Source organism: Pinus tabuliformis, chromosome 3_2 (genome assembly GCF_031772625.1).
Source record: "Pinus tabuliformis cultivar Carrire ecotype Pingquan chromosome 3_2, CPIR1, whole genome shotgun sequence".
Classification (NCBI taxonomy): domain Eukaryota; kingdom Viridiplantae; phylum Streptophyta; class Pinopsida; order Pinales; family Pinaceae; genus Pinus; species Pinus tabuliformis.
In genome coordinates, this window is record NC_142302.1 from 469,677,080 (window position 1) to 469,698,485 (window position 21,406).

A 21,406-nucleotide genomic window follows, 5' to 3' on the forward strand; every position below is an offset into this window, starting at 1 on the left:
GCAATCATTGGCCTTAGTGCCAATGCACTGGTATGTTAGTGACATATAACACCACTGTTACCTGTAATATACCCCCCAATACAGTCTAGGTTAAGACTCATACAATAGGCTAAGTATTGGTAAATATTACTCGGGTTACACTATTAATTAGTTGTCTAGGTAATATTAATATAACACCACTGTTACCTGTAATAACTTCTATGTATAATTTGAAACGCAGACAGCATACAAAAAATCAAAAAAATTTAAAATAGTGCTGTAACCTGTATATAGTATTAAATTATTAATGTTGTAGTTTAAAAAAATAAAATTAAAATTGCTGTAACGTGTTACATACAGCCTGCGGCCCTGCTGTAGTTTTTAAAATTTTTATTTTTATTTTTAAATTTGATATCATTTGTTTAAAGTTTTTAGTTTTAAACTAATTCAAATTATCTAATTCGGTGATAAATTTATACCCTCGGATAGACTGCCTGAAAGCTGGGAGTGTTGACATCTGTTGCTACTCAGAACAGTTCGGACAGTCATCTAACTTGAGGACAGTCCTGTAGTGATAGTCACCTGTAGAGCAAGCATTTGACTATGGAGCTAGGACCTGCAACAGGTTTATGAAGTTCGGACTTGGTGCAGGTTACAAACCTTCCCCCAACTTCAAAATGCTTCAAAACACAGTCACTCAAATTTAATTTTTATTTTTTGTTTATGTTTTTGTTTTTAAATTTTAATAATTTATATTTAATTCTACTATATTTGCATTGTAAATTTTAATTTACATGATGAATTTTTTAATTTTTTTAACTCTTTCTGCAGGGCAGAAAAACAAAAAAAATAAATTGCAAAATAAATTAAAACAGTGACACAACAAGCTGCAAGCCTGCAAGTGTAAATACTAAAATCGTTGATTACAACATGAGCAGCCACAGTGACACTGATCGTGATACTGATAGTGATTATGATGTTCAAACAGAAAGTCCTCTTGGATCTGAAATCCCATCAACAATGAATGAAACCCATGGCAGCAGTGCAGCGAGTGTTTCTCCCAGTGCAACTGCAACTGCAACCCCGTCAAAGGCATTGGCTGAATATGCAAAAGGGACGTTTAATCCAATCAAACCTCTTTTGTTATATGTTGCCAAAATGGCTGACTCTTCAACTCAACCAAAACCCAGAAAACAAAGAGGTGGGACACGCCATTGGAAATGCAATGTTTGTGGTCATTCTTGGGTTGGGAGTTATAGTCGGATCAAGATGCATCTTTTGGGTGTAGGTGGCAAAGGGGTTCATATATGTTCAAAATTAACCATATTGCAAAAATCAGAGCTCTTGAGGATGCAAATGGCAGCAGATGCAAAGGGCAACTTCTCAAGTAAAAATGCCATGGCCCAAGCTCACCAAAATGAAAATATTGATGAAGCCACAAGCTCCAAAAGAAAAATGAAAAATATGCCTCCACCAGGTTCTCGTTCTTGTGCAATGGGACCAACTCTTACAGGAATGTATGGTAAGTTGAACCATAATGATACAAATGATGCCATTGGAAAATTTCTTTTTGCCAATGGCATTCCTTTCCATGTTAGTCATTCTCCTTACTACAAGGAGATGGTGAAGGCAATTGCAGCAGCAGGACCCTCATATGTGCCCCCAGGTGAACATAAGTTGAGAACAGTGATATTAGAAAGGCAAGTGGCCAATATTAATGTGCAAAAGGAAAATATGAGGCAGACATGGGTGAGGGAAGGTTGTTCTATCGTTATGGATGGGTGGACAGACATTGCCAAACGTCCACTTATCAACATCATAGTTACTTGCCAAGAGGGGCCTTTCTTTCTTAGAGCTATTGATTGTTCTAGAAAGCGCAAAGATGCAACTTTCCAATTTGAGCTTCTTCGTGATGCTATAGAGGAGGTTGGATCTACAAATGTTGTACAGGTTGTGACAGATGCAGCAGCAGTGTGTAGATCAGCAGGATTAATGATTCAAAGTAAATACAGGCATATTTTTTGGACCCCTTGTTGTGTGCATGCGCTCAATAATGCATTGAAAGACATTGGAAAAATTGAGTGGGTATCTAACTTGGTGATAGCTGCAAGAAATGTGCAAATGTTTATTTGCAATCACCATACCTCTTTAGCCATGTACAGGTCTCATGCGAGGAAGGAATTCCTCAAGCCTACTGACACCAGATATGCTAGTTATTTTCTTTTATTAGAGAGGATGTTGGAGGTGCAGTCAGCATTGCAGGCCATGGTTGTGACTCTAGATTGGAACAGATGGGCAGAATCCAAGACAGAGGAAGGAAAGAAAATCAAGATTCAGATATTGGATAATGATTGGTGGACAGATTGTGGTTATTTGGTGTCACTTTTACGTCCTGTAGTTGAGGTCATTCGCTACACTGACACAGATTCTCCTACTCTTGGAGAAATATATGAGACTTTTGATACTATGTTGGATCAAGTTAGGGTGGCCATTCGTGAGAAAGATCCTTCCTTAGAGTTCTATACGACCCAAATTCGACCCATTATACAACGTAGGTGGGATCGAATGAATACACCTTTGCACATGGCAGCATATGCACTCAACCCAAAATGGTATGTGGCAAGGACTGGTAGAATTCTTCCCATTGAAGATCCAGAGGTCAAAAAGGGATTTCGAGCTGCCATTACAAAGATGTATAGTTCAGAAGAAGGGAGAACAATTAGGAGACAGTGGATGCAATTTGCAAGTCTCAGTGGTCCCTTCAACAAGCATGATGCAAGGGAAGATCGCAATGATTTAGGCCAGACTAACCCCATTGGTTGGTGGACCATGCATGGGGATGATGCTCCAGAGATCCAACACCTTGCTATTCGCTTATTGTCTCAGATTGCTAGTTCCTCTGCAGCAGAGAGGAATTGGTCCACATATAGCTTCATCCACTCTATCAAGAGGAATAGACTTTCCTCTAGGAGAGCAGAGAAGCTAGTTGCAGTGCACAGTTCTCTACGTCTTGCACATAGGAAGACACCAGAGTATCGGAAGGGACCGGCAACACGATGGGATGTGGATCCAGAGGATAGTGCACAGATAGATGACGAGGATGGACCAGATGAGCTGCGACATGGTTTGGTTGGAGTTTCATTGGTTACTGAAGAGAGTGACTCTGACTCGGATACTGACATTCCCATTGATGGTCCTGATGACTTCATGCAGCAGATAGATGTAGAGGACCAATCATTGAGATTGAGTCCTTGATGCTGATTTATCATTTTATTTTCAGTGCTGACTATGCATTTTTCATTTTTGAGTTGCGACACTAGATATTGATGACTTGACTCTTCACTCTTAACTATTTTTGAGTTTGAACTTTGAAACTTTGAAGTTTGAGTTATATAAATTTAGTGTTCAAACTTTGAAAATATAGTATATACTATATAGTATATACTAGTATGTTTTGCTTTCAATTTAGATTCTAGAATGATGAATGATGAATTTAGTTTTTAAATCAATGTAGATTACTAGATTGTAGAATGATGAACCATTGAATCAATGAATGATGAATGATATCGATCAATGTATTTCAGTATTTGAATATTTTATTACTGATTTTTTTTTTTTTTTCAAATCTCAATGCTCATGGTATGTATGAATAATAATTAATTCAATAATGAGACTTGTCACTTGAGTATGTCATATGAATGATGTATCATGTATGTATCAAAATGAATGATGAGGATGGATCAATGATTCAAATTTCAATTGTCTATTTAATATTTTTATGCTTTCATTATTGAACAGTGAACAATGAATATGAACTTGAATTATATATATATATATACCTCGATGACTCCCCGCACCCTCGAAATTTCCCTAAAATTTGAGGGTACTCCCACACGTCCCCCCTATGCGTCTCCCCGCACCCGCATCTCCCCGCACCGGAGTCTTGGTAGAACATTGGAAAAAAGGCATAAATAGAAGTTGGAAAACTAGAAATAAAATTGTAAAAATTACAAGAATCACCCAGAAAGAAGCAATCAGAAGTTAAACAAGTACAATACAATTAAAAGGAGGATAATTGAGCATGCATAGTATGGATAAAGACTCAATTGGATATATGCCTAATTGTAGAAAACAATAACAAAGGTCAAGATGCCAATGCAGTTAGAGGAAGTGAAATAGTATAATACAAAAAGGAGGATACAAAATTGGAATGGAGAAGCAAGAAAGCAATGTTACAAATACCTGAAGGTGGAAGAAGACAATGAATTGTTTAACTGGACAAAGAGATAAGATAATTTTATTAATGTCCAACAAATGACCACAAATATGTCAGAGGAACTGCTAAGTACAATAGTATCAATACCCAGATGGAGCGCAAGGGCCATTCGTATAGAAAACCAAAAGCATGTCTAATCTACGACCTAATAGCCAGAAAAGAAAGTGCCACCGGAAAACTGAAGTGGTACATGGGTCATTAGGCTGCAGAAGACCAAAAGCCAAATGCCCCAGAGGGATGACAGAACACAGCATGTAGAATTGGAACATCACTTTCATAAATAATAATCAAAATAAATAACATTATCCATCAGTAGATTCGAAACAACTTTTGCAATCAGCAAAGTCTCCTTTAATAATCGCATTTCAATCCCTCACACCGGCAACAATCAAAATATTCTTGGCATTATGTTTAAATAATAAACTAAAAACACAATGTAAAATGTAAAAATAATGCACTAATAATGAATCTATAGCTGGATCTTGAATATTTAGATTAACCACTACAATAATATTCAAAAGAAAAGGAAAAAAATTACAGAGGAGAAACATAAACTATGTTGATATTGACAACACCAAGAAACTTACAGGACCAAAAGAAAAGGTGCAATGCCAACTAACTATCAAACTTCTCTTGGTTGGACAGATGTAAACTATGCCAGTAACCTAACTCGCTTATATCATTCAAAAAAATCTCAGCATTGTAAAATTTGCAGGCGGATGAGGTGAAATTTAAATGGGGAGTGAAGACGCCAGCGGCCAGCCTCTCTAAAGGAGGTGTTATCACCCCAAGAAACTCTCCTAGGTTGTATTTCAGAGATGCTCGGGAACATTACAAACTCAACAAAATGTTGGATAAATGGTGGATGAATGAAAGAAATGCTGCATATTCAAGCTAGATAACCACTTCTACTGTGTTTGACCTCAGACATGGGTGAACACCCCCAAACTACAAGGCTTTAGACCACCAATTACTCACAGTTTAAGGAAAATGTGATGCTGGAGAAGATTGATCACACCCGCAGATGCACAGGACCCTGTGATGGCTAGCTGCAACCAGTTTAAAGGTCTGTAAATCTGTTTTCTAATACACAGACAGGATGACAGCGCTCTGGCATTAAAATAATAGAAACCTGCTTACAAATTCAATGATACATGCTAAATCCTAACACAGAGGTGAGATGACAGCCCCTCTAATGCTAAACATTAACAGCACATGAATAAATGCAAAACAGGCACAGCCTGGAACAAGAAGAAGAAGTGGAAAGTGAGCAATCAACAACAAAAGAAGCTTGTATTAGCTGGAAATGCAGACCAGAAGCTGCAGGTTACACAGTAGTTACAGTCTCTAGAAGTTGAAGCTTACAACAGAATAACACTCATCAACTGATTACATCTTGTTTTTCAATATATATGGAGTTTTTCACAAAATTGCTCTGCTGCCCTAAGCATGGAGGGGTCATAACTGACCACCAACCGCATTTACAAACTATTATGGGCCTCTGATACATTCTGATTGCTTTAATTAACAAATTTGACATTCTTTGGTACTTTGTTGTACCCCTCGAACAGGTGGAATGTTTCATGAATAAATGTCCATAACTGCTGAATGAATTCAACTGCTCGAGGCAGTACTTTCTCGTCCTTGACCATGCTGTTGTTTAAATGAAGTTGCTGAGAATTAAATATGCATATTGCTGGATCATTTCCTCCTTCTTTGCGCGCACAAAACAGGCCGAAAACACTGAAAAATGCCTGAAAATGGACGATGGCCTGTGAATGAATACTGACCGTTGGATGACAAAATGGATGGCGGAGATCGGAAGCGGGATGAATCGGGAGGCGGATGATGGAATAAACGAGGGCTGTCAGATCATGCAATCGAACGGTGGAGATTCGATCTGAGAGACTATCGGGCGGGTAGGCGGAAAGGAGGATCGAGGGCCATCCGATAGCGGGATGGACGATCGGACGACTGACGGGCAGCGGAGATGCTCAACAGTTAATGAGCAGGAGGATGGTGGTAAGGCGGGCGGGCAATATTCCCCGCACCGCCTTTGGGCTGCGGTGGTTTTCGTACAGGGCAGTGCGATCGTGTAAGGTTGCGACGCGTGGCAAGCAGGTCCTGCGGGAAACCACCTTCCCCGAGGGCTATCGCGTGCGCGGCTTGCGGGGAGAGGGCTAACGAATGGCGTTGGATCATCAAGTGGAGGATCGGACGACTGACGATTAACGCATGTGTTAGGAGTGATGTGACGGGTGAAAGCTGCGGGCCCGGGCTTTATTAAAGCGTAGGGCTATGATTTATTATATGCGCGGCGACAATGGATTAAAGCGTTAGGGCTAGAGTTAAAATGAAAAGAAAGGTTAATGCGAGGTTTAAAGGTTTTAAACCAAAAGAAGCCCGGGAGCCCGAAAAAGGGGTTATGAGGGGTTTATAAAGTTAACATGGGGTTTTTATAAGGCAAACAACAATAATGAAGATAGGGAGAATAAAGAGAAAGAAAGGGAAGGAGGAAAGGGGGTTAACGGAGTAAAAGGAATAAGGCAAATGAAGGGGAATGATAAAGTAAACTGCTGCAACCTCTTTGCAACCCAAACTAGCACTGTTTGACCTGATTTAATCCATCAACTTATGCAAACTGTAGCAAAGCTAACACTGGCTCCTTCTGGGGATGAGATCCTCCCTATGGGGTCTCAAGAACCTGCAGACCATTGTCTTTCCAGCTGAAAACAAATTAGCCAAAATTCTTAGTGTTCCACTGGGCATGGAGTCTACTGCATCTGTACTAAAACTAATAAAAACACAATATTTACAACCCTTAAGGCCAAAGACCTTAGACAACATATACTTTCAAAAACCACCCATTAACTGGGCCATCAAAGACTGTCTCTCCTCCCATACTTTTCAGTATGAAGGTGTTGTTCCCTTGAACCTGTGAAATGATGAAAGGCCCTGTCCAGAAAGCATCAAATTTTCCATGATTGCCTTTCTTTTCCTTTAGTGCATCCCATTTCAAAACCAAGTCACCAACCTGAAAATTATTTGTTTTTGCCTTTTTGTAAAAGGCTTCCTTGACCTTTCTTTGATGTGCTGCAGCCTTTTCGACCAGATGTTCTCTAATCTGATGTATTTGTGCTAAATCAGTGATCCTCCTTACCATTTCTTCTTCCTCATCCCGCTCTGTTTGAAGGAATTTTGCCACAGGGAGAATTAGCTGAATTGGAAATACAGCATCAGTGCCATATACCAGCTTGAAAGGAGAATTGCCTGTGGATTTTTTAATGGTCACTCTGTCAGCCCACAGTGCATACTTGAGCTTTGAATCACAATTCTTTTTATTGTCCTCCAACAGCTTTTTAATTATCCTTATCAGACTTTTGTCAGAGGATTCTGCTAGACCATTTCCTTGAGGATAATATGAGGTGGAATGAACAAGTTTAATACCCATTGAATCATACATTTCCACCAATTCTTTTGCTCTGAAAGCTACTGCATTGTCTGTGACTAATTTGTGTGGACAACCAAATCTGCTAAAGATATTTTCTGTCAAAAACTTCATGACCACATTATGATCAGCCTTCCTAGTAGGGACTGCTTCAATCCACTTAGTAAAATAATCAGTGGCTACTAGTATCCATCTGTGCTGGCCACTGGAATGTGGATTGATTTCTCCAATAAAATCCAATCCCCACTGTTGAAAAGGTCCTTTTGCCTGAATTGGTTTTAGGGGCAGGGACTTCAACTACTGTTTTCCTTCAAATCTTTGGCACCTGTCACAAGATTTAACAAAAATACATTAGAAAATAAAGTGGGCCAATAGTACCCAGCTCTGAGAATTTTGTGGGCTGTAGTTTTCCAATAATGGTGCCCTCCACACACGCTGTTATGAAACTGCTGCATAGCTTCTTTTGATTGTTCCTTGTCCAGACACCTTAAAAATATTCCAGATGGATCCCTCCAGTAGAGCAGATTTTCATTGATGCAATACTTTGCTGCCCTAAGTTTCAAAGTTCTGGCTTGACTTGTGCTTAAGCCTGAAGGGATCTCTAGCTTCAGCAAGAAATTAATTATTTTAGCATACCAGTTACATAAAGCTAGATTTTTGGCCACAAACTGCTTCCTTTGTAGTTCAGTTGTTTCTTCCTTTTCTGCCTGACCATTTTCTACATTTGCATATAGGAAATCAATGTCTAACGATCTACAATTTTCTTCAGCTAATAATTTGGCAAGCCCCTGACCTCTGACCAGCTTGGTGGGCTTCAGCGCTATATGAAATTCTATCATTTTAGCAATCCATTTTGCCCTTCTTCCATCAACACCAGGTTGTGTCAAGACATCTTTAATTGCAGCAGAAGGCACATATGCAATTATTTTTGAATGCAAGATATAAGCTCTGAAAGCCTTTAACGATTTAATAAGAGCATATGCCTGTTTTTCTATAATATCATACTTTAGTTCAGCATCACTCAAGTTCTTGCTGAAAAATGCTACTGGATGTTCTGAACCTTCATCTTGCTGCAATAAAACTGCTGCAATAGTATCTTCAGAGGCAAAAGAAAATATGTGGAACTCCTTGCTGTAGTCAGGACTTATTAAAGTGGGAGCCTCCATAATAGCTTTTTTGATGGACTCAAATGATTTTCTTACTGTTTCAGTCCATCTTACCTCTGACCCTTTCTTCAACATAGAGGTCACATGCTTAACCAATTCTGCAAAATTTGGAATAAACTTCCTGACAAAATTAATTTTGCCCAAAAAGGATTGGACATCTTTCTTTGATCTTGGGACAGACAAACTCTGAATGGCTTTTACTCTTTCTGGATCAATCTGAACACCTGCAGCAAACACAACATGTCCTCACAGCTTGCCTTCTTGCAAAGCAAATTGAGATTTTTTGGGATTGACTGAAATTCCAAACCTCCTGCACTTCAAAAACACTTTTTTCAAATGCTGCAAATGATTTTGATGGCTGCTGGAGTAAACTGTTATATCATCAAGGTAGATAAGCACAAATTTGTCCTTCTCTCCCACAAATGCTATATCCATAGCTCTCTGAAAGGTGGCTCCAACATTCATCAATCCAAATGGCATTTTGGCATACATAAAAGTGCCCCAAGGAGTGGTAAATGCAGTCTTTTCTTGATCATCTAGATGCACAGCAATCTGATTAAAGCCTGAAAAACCATCCAAGAAAGACATCACTTTAGCTCCTGAGACTTTTTGCAGCAAATGCTCCATCTCCGATAAGGGATAGTTATCTTTCTTTGAGCATTTATTTAAATTTCGGAAATCAACACACTGTTTGATTTCTCCACTCTTCTTCCTCACCACCACTAGATTAGCTACCCATTTTGAATACCTGAGAGGAACAATGATCTTGGCAACCAACAATTTTTTAATTTATTTTTCAATTAGAGGAAGAAGCATGGGATTTATTGGTCTCAGCTTCTGCTTGAAAGGAGTAGTGTCTTTCTTCAGAGGGATTTTGTGCTGAATTATATTCTTATCATAAGTTTTCAGGTCACTATACTCCCAGGCAAACACATCAGCAAATTGCCTCATTAAATTGCAGTATTCAGCACTTTGATCAGCAGACAAATGAGTGGACAAATTTACATATTTAGGCTGACCTGGACTTCCTATATCATGCTTACAGATTGCAGATTGGTCTTCTTTTTGGGCAGCTTTGTAAGGCACATCATTCTGGTCAAACAGTCTTTCTAGAGGAATTAGACCCTTTGGAATATGATTACTAGGAAGCTGGACTATGCTGTCTTTACCAATTTTATTTCTAAACTGGGACTGGGGGTTTTCTAACAAGGCATCATTCTCTTGGTCAATTTGCATTTCAGAAAATTCATCAATGACTTGAAGGAACCTATTTATCTCATCATCATCATTAAAAACTTTCCAATGGTGGACATTATCAGGCAAGGATGGTCTATACATCATCTGGACTTCATAAACTAGCTTGGGAGGCATGGGAGGTATAAATAGACTAGCAGACACAGCAAGGGAATCAGCAAGCTGATTTTGGGCTCTAGGAATATATGAAATACAGAAATAATCGAAACAATCTCTGATTCTCCATACCTCATCTCTGTACGCTTTCAGCCTTGGGTGCTTTGCTTGAAATGTTTTATTTACTTGCTGTATAATTAAATCAGCATCTCCAAACACCTTTATGCTTCTAATTCCTCTGTCTTTTGCTGCATTAAGGCCCAACAACAAAGCTTCATATTCTGCTATGTTGTTTGTGACTTGAAAAACCAGCTTAAAAGACAACTGAATGCTTTCTTGTTGTGGAGATATTAGCACCACCCCTGCTCCTGCAGTCTCCCTGGTACATGCTCCATCAAAGAACATCTCCCAAACCTGACTTCCTTGCTCCTTCTCGGCCTGAACTGTTGGTTTCCTGATCTACATTTCGGCCTTCTGAGATTCTTCTATTTGGAGAATACATGCTCCAAAATCAGTGTCCACTGCATATATAGGATGATTTGTAGGATTCTTCTCATCACTGATGATGTATGCCAACTGTGCTTCTCTATATAACCTCCTGCTTTCCCCTCCAAAAACTGGGACAGTGGCATAAGATAGATCATTCTGTAATGTCCCACCTAGTCTCTTAATCCACCCTCTAGACAGCAACATGCCAAATTTAGGAGGGACATCTGCTACCACAATATCCATCATCATACTCTTCATGGGCAGCTGAGTTAAGGTAATGGCCAGATCCTTAATCAATCCAAGACATTTCACCTTCCTTGAATCAAAAGAAAATAAATCATGATAGGGTCTAGTGATATCAAGGCCTAACTCTTCCATGACAGCTTTAGGCATTAGATTGTGGCTGGCCCCTGTGTCTAGCAGGCAGTTGTGAAGGATTTTGTCATGAATGGTCAATGAGACATAAAAAGATGGAGAATTATTATCAGCAGGCTCAATCATAGGGCTGAGCACAATGGCAAGCTTGTCATCTTGCAAATTAACAGAGTCAGTGGAGGTTTGTTTGGTTTCTAGCTCAAGGGCTTCAAGGATAGGCTTCCTAAATAGTTCACTCTTCACCAACTCAACCAGAGGCACAGATATTTTCAATTTCTGAACTTCTGACTCAAAGCTGAAAGAAGAAGATGACTTATCAGAACTTTTTACCTCTTGAACTGGAGCTTTGAGGATGACTGGATCAGCTGCTGGTCTTCTCTGCTTGACATTCTGTGATTCTGTTTGGACAGCAGCTCTTTGGGCAGGATTCTCCTTGGCATTTTTTGCATTGGATCTCAAATTATATCTCTACTGGTCACCAGTTTGTAGAACAGCTCCTCTGTCCCATTCTTGATTATCTTTGTCGTGCAGCAATGATTGTTCATACTCAGCCAATGTCAAAAATGCAACGTTGCCTTTATCTTCCATGCAATGAATTTCATCCTCATTCTCTTCAAATTGTTCTTCCTCCATGACTACATTTTGGAAAGGAGCTTTGACTTTCTGATCTTCTTTTGATTCTTCACCCCTCTGCATAATTTGTAACTGCTCATTTGCTCTTCTGAATGGATTGGGGTTTCTTGGAGCAAATGTGTTTTGCTACCTTGTTTTCCCTGAATTCTGTTCAACTTTCAGCTTAGAAATTTCAGCAGCCAATGACTCTATCATCTTGGTCATTTTATCTAATTTAGGCTCTGAAGATGATGCAAAAGAAGTAGAAGCTTGACCTCTCTGCCTCCTTCTGTCAGCTTGACTTTTTAGCTTCTCTGCAGCCATGATATTAGACTCTACTTCTAGTGTTGCATCTTGCATATGAGCTAGAGTGGCACATCTCCTTTCTCTCAACAACAGGCAGAAATCAGAGTCAAAAGCATTGGCATAAGTGAGTTTGGCAGAGGTAGGAGTAGGCTTTACCTCAGCTGGTATCTTACTATACATTCGATTGAATCTTTTATTAAAATCAAGTATTGATTCCCCATTTTCCCTCTTCAAGTTACCAAACTCAGTATGGTAATACAGCAAATCCTTTTTATCTCCCCATTGCTTCAAAAATGCATCATCTAATGCTTCAATATCTATTATAGATCTCTCGGGTAATTCTCTGAACCACTTCCTAGCCTCTACATCAAGGCTCTGGATGAAAACTCTCATCCACACATCATTTTCACTTATATCTAAATTATCAGCATAACTGTAAAAAGCTTCAAGGTGTTCTTCTGCTGTTACTCCCTCTGTGCCAGTGAATTTAGGCATACATTTTTGATACTCTCCCACAGGTATAGGATTTAAAGGCACAGGCAATACCAATGGTCCATATCTGGCAGCTACAATCCTTTCTATCCTCGTAGGTGCTTGTTGTCCTGCCATGATTGGAATATGTGGAAGAATACTAGCAGATTGAATGGTAGGGAGTAATGTGATGGATGGCAGAGATAAAGGGATGTTTTGGATTGAATGGGAAGCTTTCTTTGGACTGAGATTCAAAGGGGAACTAACTGCACAAGGGGCTGAACTAATCTCTGAAGGTTTTTCCTTATTAACAGTGCTAATTTCTAAATCTTCAAACTGTAAATCTTCAGCAATAACTTTATCTTTCAGAGATGAATAAGATTTCTTAGGCTTACCTGATCCTGATGCCCCTTTCTGTGATGATTTCTTCGATTTGACAGTCCTTTCAGGTTCAAGCACTGATTCAGCAGGTGATTTCTGAGGATTTCTTCGAGTATGTCTCACAAATTGAGCCAGAACTTCGATGTGGAGTCGCCAAAGGATGGTCTTCCACCAATGGAGTCGCCAGATAGATGATTACAACCAAAATATGTGTTCAAACCTTGTCTATCATCAAAGCTTGAAGCTGTGTCGTTCTCCCAGGGAAGCTGAGCTTCAATTCTCCTCTCCCCGGCAACAGCGCCAATTAATGTTATCACCCCAAGAAACTCTCCTAGGTTGTATCTTAGAGATGCTCGGGAACATTACAAACTCAACAAAATGTTGGATAAATGGTGGATGAATGAAAGAAATGTTGCATATTCAAGCCAGATAACCACTTCTACTGTGTTTGACCCCAAACATGGGTGAACACCCCCAGACTACAAGGCTTTAGACCACCAATTACTCACAGTTTAAAGAAAATGTGATGATGGAGAAGACTGATCACACCAGCAGATGCACAGGACCCTGTGATGGCTAGCTGCAACCAGTTTAAAGGTCTGTAAATCTATTTTCTAATACACAGATAGGATGACAGCTCTCTGGCATTAAAATAACAGAAACCTGCATACAAATTCAATGATACATGCTAAATCCTAACACAGAGGTGGGATGATAGCCCCTCTAATGCTAAACATTAATAGCACATGAATAAATGCAAAATAGGCACAGCCTGGAACAAGAAGAAGAAGTGGACAGTGAGCAATCAACAGCAAAAGAAGCTTGTATTAGCTGGAAATGCAGACCAGAAGCTGCAGGTTACACAGTAGTTACAATCTCCAGAAGTTGAAGCATACAACAAAATAACACTCATCAACTGATTACATCTTGTTTTTCAGTATATATGGAGTTTTTCACAAAATTGCTCTGCTGCCCTAAGCGTGGAGGGGTCATAACTGACCATCAACTGCATTTACAAACTATTATGGGCCTCTGATACATTCTGATTGCTTTAATTAAAAAATTTGACATTCTTTGGTACTTTGTTGTACCCCTCGAACAGGTGGAATGTTTCATGAATAAATGTCCATAACTGCTGAATGAATTCAACTGCTCGAGGAAATACTTTCTCGTCCTTGATCGTGTTGTTGTTTAAATGAAGTTGCTGAGGATTAAATGTGCATATTGCTGGATCATTTCCTCCTTTTTTGCGCGCACAAAACAGGTCGAAAACACTGAAAAATGCCTGAAAATGGACGATGGCCTGCGAATGAATACTGACCATTGGATCACAAAATGGACGGCGGAGATCGGAAGCGGGATGAAACGGGAGGCGGATGATGGAATAAACGAGGGCTGTCAGATCATGCAATCAAACGGTGGAGATTCGATCTGAGAGGCTATCGAGCAGGTAGGCGGAAAGGAGGATCGAGGGCCGTCCGATCGCAGGATGGACGATCGGACGGCTGACGGGCGGCGGAGATGCTCAACAGTTAACGAGCGGGCGGTATTCCCCGCACTGCCTTTGGACTGCGGTGCTTTTCGTACAGGGTGGTGCGATCGTGTAAGGTTGCGATGCGTGGCAAGCAAGTCCGGCGGGAAACCGCCTTCCTCGCGGGCTATCGCGTGCACGGCTTGCAGGGAGAGGGCTAGCGAATGGCTTTGGATCATCAAGCGGAGGATCGGACAGCTGACGATTAACGCACATATTAGGAGTGATGTGATAGGTGAAAGCCGCGAGCCCGGGCTTTATTAAAGCATAGGGCTATGATTTATTATATGCGCGGCGACAATGGATTAAAGCGTTAGGGCTAGAGTTAAAATAAAAAGAAAGGTTAATGCGGGGTTTAAAGGTTTTAAACCAAAAGAAGCCCAAGAGCCCGAAAAAGGGGTTATGAGGGGTTTATAAAGTTAACATGGGATTTTTATAAGCCAAACAACAATAATGAAGATAGGGAGAATAAAGAGAAAGAAATAGAAGGAGGAAAGAGGGTTAGCGGAGTAAAAGGAATAAGGCAAATGAAGGGGAATGATAAAGTAAACTGCTGCAACCTCTTTGCAACCCAAACCAGCACTGTTTGACCTGATTTAATCCATCAACTGATGCAAAGTGTAGCAGAGCTAACAGGAGGCTAGCCATATTAGTTTTCTACAATAAAATGGACACTGTATCCATTATAATATAATTTCCTATGCATCTCATGGTGGTAAGGAATGCATAGGTCTAGGAGACAATCCCATAATAAGGATTGAGGAAACAATGCAAAAAAGGTATATTTATAATTCATTCATAGAGGCTTCCTTCCATCACTGAAAGTTTAATTGGGAAGCAGTCAACCAACTTTGTTGAAAGAAAGATGCTCACCAAGAAGTTACGACAGGAGGTTTTCACAATGGGCATTTATACATAGATATTTTGGCTTGGTGCAAATGTTCCTGTTTATGTTAGAAAATCAGAAAGGCAAAAAGATTTTCTTATTCTTGATAATTACTTGCAATGTTTCTTATTATTACGATTCTTTATATCTTCTTTCCTTTAGTTCATCAAGCAATTACCAAAGCAACAACACATAAAACAATAAACACCAGATGTAGGCACTATGCCAGGGCAAAACCCCCCTCGAGGGGAAAACCCAATGAAGAAATTCTTCCTTTCAATAGTATTCTTTGAGACTCTTCACCCTAGACCAAGACAAGACCTTCCCTCCACACCAAGTTAGCCTCCCAGAATTTTGACCCCTTTCCAGCAACTTCGACTAGGCAGCAGCTTCTGGCAACTGAGAAACTTGGAAGACTTCGATCTCCCAATCCATACACGAAACAGAGAGAGAGGCACCAAAATTTCGATTTTTCCTTTCTCCTTAGACTTCCCCAAACTTGCATTCACTTCGGCTTCCCGACAACAAACTTCACACTTTTCCAAGCTACAAGAGATATCGAACTTGTGTGAGAAAGAGATGCTCCAAATGAATTCAATGTGCTTGTATTTATAGGCTCCATGTGAGGTCGAATAGGGTCCTTGGGCCGACTTGATCTTCTTCTAGGCCGACATGGTGTGGAGGTTACATAAATCATATTTGACTAAATACTTTTACATGATTCAAAAGCCCAAGAAGGGTCTCTTTAATAGTACAATGACTCTATTCACTCGGAATAAATCCTAGAAGTCCTCAATGGGGACTTTGATCTAAAACATGGTGACCCAAGCATGAAGCCCATGCTTTAATAAGTCACAATAATAATAATAAAAATTATTTTCTTTATTCTTTTGACAAGTACATTTGTTAAAATTGGAAACTAGGGCCAAACTCCACATGGGTCATCTTATTTATGACAACAGATATTTTTCTTGGATTCCTCTCTCCAAGAGGTGTAGGATTGATCTAAAGATCATCCGATTCTGACATGTACAAATGAAGTTATGAATTTATTTTGATTATGGTCAAATTGTCAAGGTCAGCCAGCAAACTTATGTAGGCTCAGAAGCCCAACAGTCACGTCTATTCATCCTCAATGTTGCATATAAATAGAAGGTGACTTAGCCTCATTTCGACACACTCATCTTCACACTTCTCTCTCTCTCTCCTCATTGATTGGGTACGGATTTCTGGGCCTCTTTCTCTCCACATGTCCAAAATTTTAGGAGAGCATAATTTTAGGAGGTCGAAATTTCAGAAGACAAACTTTCTAGACAGTTTGACCAAGCATTGACTAGCATGTGTTGACCTCCTTTGACTGCGCTTTTGTGAGGGCTATCTCTATTTGCGCAGGCCACATTTCTGGGCACAGAAATCGAGGCTAAAAGTTGATTGTGGACCACCATTGACTGTAGCTAGGACTGACCGCAGGTGGGCTGTTTGACCAGACTTTGACTGGGCTGAATTTGACTATTTTGAGGGTTGTTTTATCTTGTTGTTTGGAGGTCGAAGTTGACTAAAGTTGACCGATTTGTTGAGGATCAAATCTGCCCTGTTGACCAACGTTGACTTTTCTGGTTAGGGCTCTTTCACTGTTGTTATAAATTATCAGATTTGTAAATTGTACTATCTCTCTCTGCTGAACTATTGAAGACTAAAGAAGATTTGATCAAGGGTTTCCCCACATTGGGGTTTGTCCCTAGCTGGTGCCACATCTTGTGTCCTCTTGTCTTGGCTTGTCTTCTATTGTTTATGTTTATGTTCTATCTGCATTTTACTATCATGTTGATGTGATTGCTAATCTGAATATTGATACTAGGCTAATAAAGAAATTGAAGTAAAATTGCTCTAAAGCATAGAACATACCATTGTTGCCTAAAATTAACATGGTATCAGAGGTGAGGTGAAGACAAAGCCCAAGCAAGAGTGAAAGAGCAATCACCAAAGACAGTTGGACAAGGACAAAAGGTTCAATGGGTTCCTCATCCTACTTCCCCGCAGAAGGCAAGCTCCATGATAAATCTGACTATCATGGATGGAAGATGTCTCTTGATTTGACCTTGGAAGAAAAAGAAGCGATGGACTATGTGCATGATAAAATCCCTGAACCTCCTTCAAATGCACCGGCTACTGTGAAGACCAAGTACAATAGGGCTGAAGTCAAAGCAAAGAATATTATCAAGGATTCCATTGACAAGCATCTAGTGGCCTACATCTTTGAATTGAAGACCTCCAAGGAGATCTATGACAGGTTGGTCGGCATGTTCAAGGTTAGTAATGCTAATCAAATTATATTTCTCAAGAATAAGTTGAAGGATATTAAGAAGGGCAAGGATGAGGATATTCAATCCTATTTCTTGAGGATTACTAAGATCAAGAATGATCTCTCTATATTGGAGAAGCCATTCCTGACAGAGAACTTACTCTCGCCATGTTATGAATATAATTCATAACAAGTAAATAAATCAAATAAATGTAAATATTAAATAATCAAATATTGATTATGATAAATAGTCATTAAGTTAAGTGAAAAGGCATGTCTAAAAGACATGCCTAGTCACAAAAGGACACCTACTTAGGTATATATATGCAGGTCCTCATTGTAACATCATCACTTGTACATTTTATATATATAATAAATTATTATTAAAATACCTCGTGTATTTTTATGTTTAAGTCAACAAGCTATCAGTTTTGATGCTTCAGTGGTATCAGAGCCATGGCGCACAATATAATCATGCGAATCTTTGAACGTTGTTCGCCGCACAATGTGCCATTACGTTCATGTCCTGATTGTGTCGAGTAGTTTAGTAAAATTCAAGAATCATTTCAGTGTTTAGAAAAATCATATGCAAAAGTTAAAGCATGTCAAAGGGAAATCGATAATAAGGAAGACAATAGTGACAGTGAAGAAACGAAACTAGGTGAAGGAGGAGAAGAAGATTTTGATCAGAATGATGAATATGAAAATGATATCGATCAAGATGAAGATGAAGATGAAGTTAATCTTAATGTGGATGAAGTTATTGGTGTAGTGGATAGTCTTGACCATAATGAAATTGGCAGTGGTTCAGATTCCCCTGGTTCTTTCCCGTCGTGTACATTATCTGGTCAAGTAATTGGAGTAGATGCATCAAATAGGAGTCCACTTGAAACTGTTACTGAAGAAGTAATGAGGGAACGTAGGGAACTTCCTGAAATAATGTCTCTTGATGAATATATAGGTTCAAGGGAAGATCAATCTAACGAAGATGCAAAAGTTGTTGAAGTTTCTAAGTTTACTTAATTTAGAAACCCTTCATGCACTTTTTCTGATTTATTCCTACCTACTTGTTAATTTTTCTTTAACAAGTTATTTACAAAGTAAATACTGAAAATAAGCACTAGTGCATGCTCAACATATTACAGATCAGCAACTAAAAGAAATAAGAACAAACACACTACATGACACCATTATTTTTGGACCAATGTCCCCGGAAAAACCCAATGCAGGAAAACCGGTGCAGCTATCTGAGGGTTTTCTTATTAATCAATATCAGAGTACAATCTGGGTGCCATAACTGGCCTACCCAACAGAGAATTTCCTTAGCAACTATACCTCACAGTTTGAGAGAAATCTCCTGGCTGAAACCCCGGAAAACCCTTCCGGTAGCTCCTTAGCACAAAACTGTTCCTACAACCCCAGCGTCTACTCAATCTGGACTGCGTCAGCCCCTCTCCGTCTCACGCTAGCCCTACGTCAGCCTTTCTTGGCCTGCGTCAGCTTTCTGGGCCTTTGCGTCAGACACGCTAGCCTCTCTGGTGCTCTACGCAACACTTGGTTGCCTCTGCGTGAGCCCTTGCTAGCTCTGTGTCACTCTCCTTGGTTGTTGTGTTGCTCTCCCGGCACAATCTCTACCTTCTCTGTTTCTCTGTACTCAATGCCCCTCAGCTGCCCTCCTGATCACTGATTCTATCTCTCTTAGCAAACCCCGCTCTAGAGAATAGAATGACTGATCACTCTGGTGTATCCTCCAAGTGACCCTCAAGCCTCCCCTTATACTTTTCCTGTTGACATATCAACAGCCGAGATTAAGTCCTTAATCAATGACTAAGATTAGATCTGGCTTCATCCATGTCTTTTCGACCATTCTAACACAGTCTCATATTAATACACATTAATATTTTATTTTCCCTAAGTTTAGACTTAGGGACTCCATTAAAAATATTAATTATTTTAATATCTCCTGAACTGTTTAGAATCTGCCCAAACCCTTTCTAGGTATTGGAGATCTCATGTGCCCCAACCTCTCCACCAAATTTCATGGCTAGAGCACATCCGATGCTACCCCAAATCAACAAAAGTTATTAACACGATTCAGAATGAAGAATCTATAGAATGGGCAAGCGCCCTTCAAGGTAACTTGGAAGAACACAAAGCTAGTTTATTAGATGATCTTTCTGTCTCTAGCAAGAGAATGATCATTGGAGAATGGCAAAGTGAAAGTCGGAGCAAGAAAATTAAATATTTTGATGGTCTGAATGAGTGGCAAGAAGGAAATGTAGCTCAATCGTCATCTTATGAAATACCTTGGGAAGGAACTGTGCAATTAAATTTGTTTGTTGTTGAAACAGTCGTGGTTGTTTTCAAAAGTGGTGAGGAAACCTCAGCGAAAGACTGGTCGAAGTATGTCAAAGTTAAGGGAAGAGTACGACTAGATGTATTTGAAAAGTTTCTTCAGGAGTTACCTCTTTCTCAAAGTCGTACAGTCATGGTGGTTTCAATTTGTTGCAAGGATGGTTCCTCAGAGAACAGTTCAACAAGCATTCGGGGGGTTGTTGATTCTTATAAGAAAGGGGAGAGGGTAGGATATGCAGAACCTGCTTCGGGAGTTGAGCTATATCTATGCCCCACTAATGTTAGTACAATGAAAGTTCTCAATAAATATGTTAATGTTACACATGAATATTTTAAGAATATAAATGAGCAGAATGGTTTGATTGGATGTGTTGTGTGGCGAAGAAATAATGTAACCTCTAATATTATGCATAAAATGTCAGAGCAACAATATATAAATGGAAAAAAACTTGCACTATCTGGTCATTTGTTGGATTCTCCAACACGCCCTAGTGTCTTAGATTCAGTTCCATATGGAACTAACAACCCAAATTATGTGATTAATTCTAGCCTTGAAAACCATTATGTTCAAAGTAGATCACCGATTATGAAATCTACACTAACTACTACATTATTTGAAAATATTACATCTGAAGATAAAGATGCTTCAGAAACTGATATTCTACCTAGATTTGGTTCCTGGCCACCTTCTGATCAACAAACAAATGTACCCAAGATTATTGAATCGTCTGATTTTAATGATGATGATTTGATTGATGATGTGCCCCCAGGATTTGGGCCCACAACAACAGTTAGTATAAATGGTGGCTATACTAAAAATTTGGATGATGACAATCTTCCGAAATTTGATTATGGAGTGTCTGTACTTTATCAACACCAAATACCCCTATCAAATCAATTGCCTCCAGAAATTTGTAGCCTGCAGTCCTTGTCTTCTACCCAGTCTCCAAGCTATGAAGAGTCTATTAATGATCTTGTTCATTGACACACTGATGAAAGGGATGAAGGGAGTCTGGAAGTCATTGCTACTACACGATTAGCTAATAAAACTCAAGGTCAAGATGCTCCGACCTTTGTGGAGAATGTTACGAATTCTGCAAACAAGGGTAGTGATGATTTTTCAGATTTCAACCCTCGGACGTCATTTACAACAACAGCTCTAGTTTCATCATCTCAAACAAATGTCATGTTATCATTTGGTCCATACCAAGCAGAAATCCTTGGGCAGATCAAACAACTCAATCCATGTCGTGAAGGCAGGAAATTACTTGTGTTGGACAATGACTACACATTATTTGACCATTGATCTACAGTTGAACATCCTGTGGAGCTTACGCGTCCATACCTCCATGAATTTTTTACAGCTGCTTATCTGGGAATATGATATAATCATATGGTTTCCAACCAGCACACCAATTTTAATTGACTTTGATGATGGAGAAAGAACTATGTTGGAACCTGTCAAGATGTCTACAAAAT

The 21,406-nt window shown here is 39.5% G+C and overlaps 1 protein-coding gene across 1 annotated transcript in view; it reads right to left on the reverse strand.

Annotated features, from left to right (window-relative positions):
• Window positions 1-21,406, reverse strand: part of MAPR4 (membrane-associated progesterone binding protein 4) — a 270,659-nt gene that overhangs the window by 18,888 nt on the left and 230,365 nt on the right. The gene's annotated exons all lie outside the window — the stretch shown is intronic.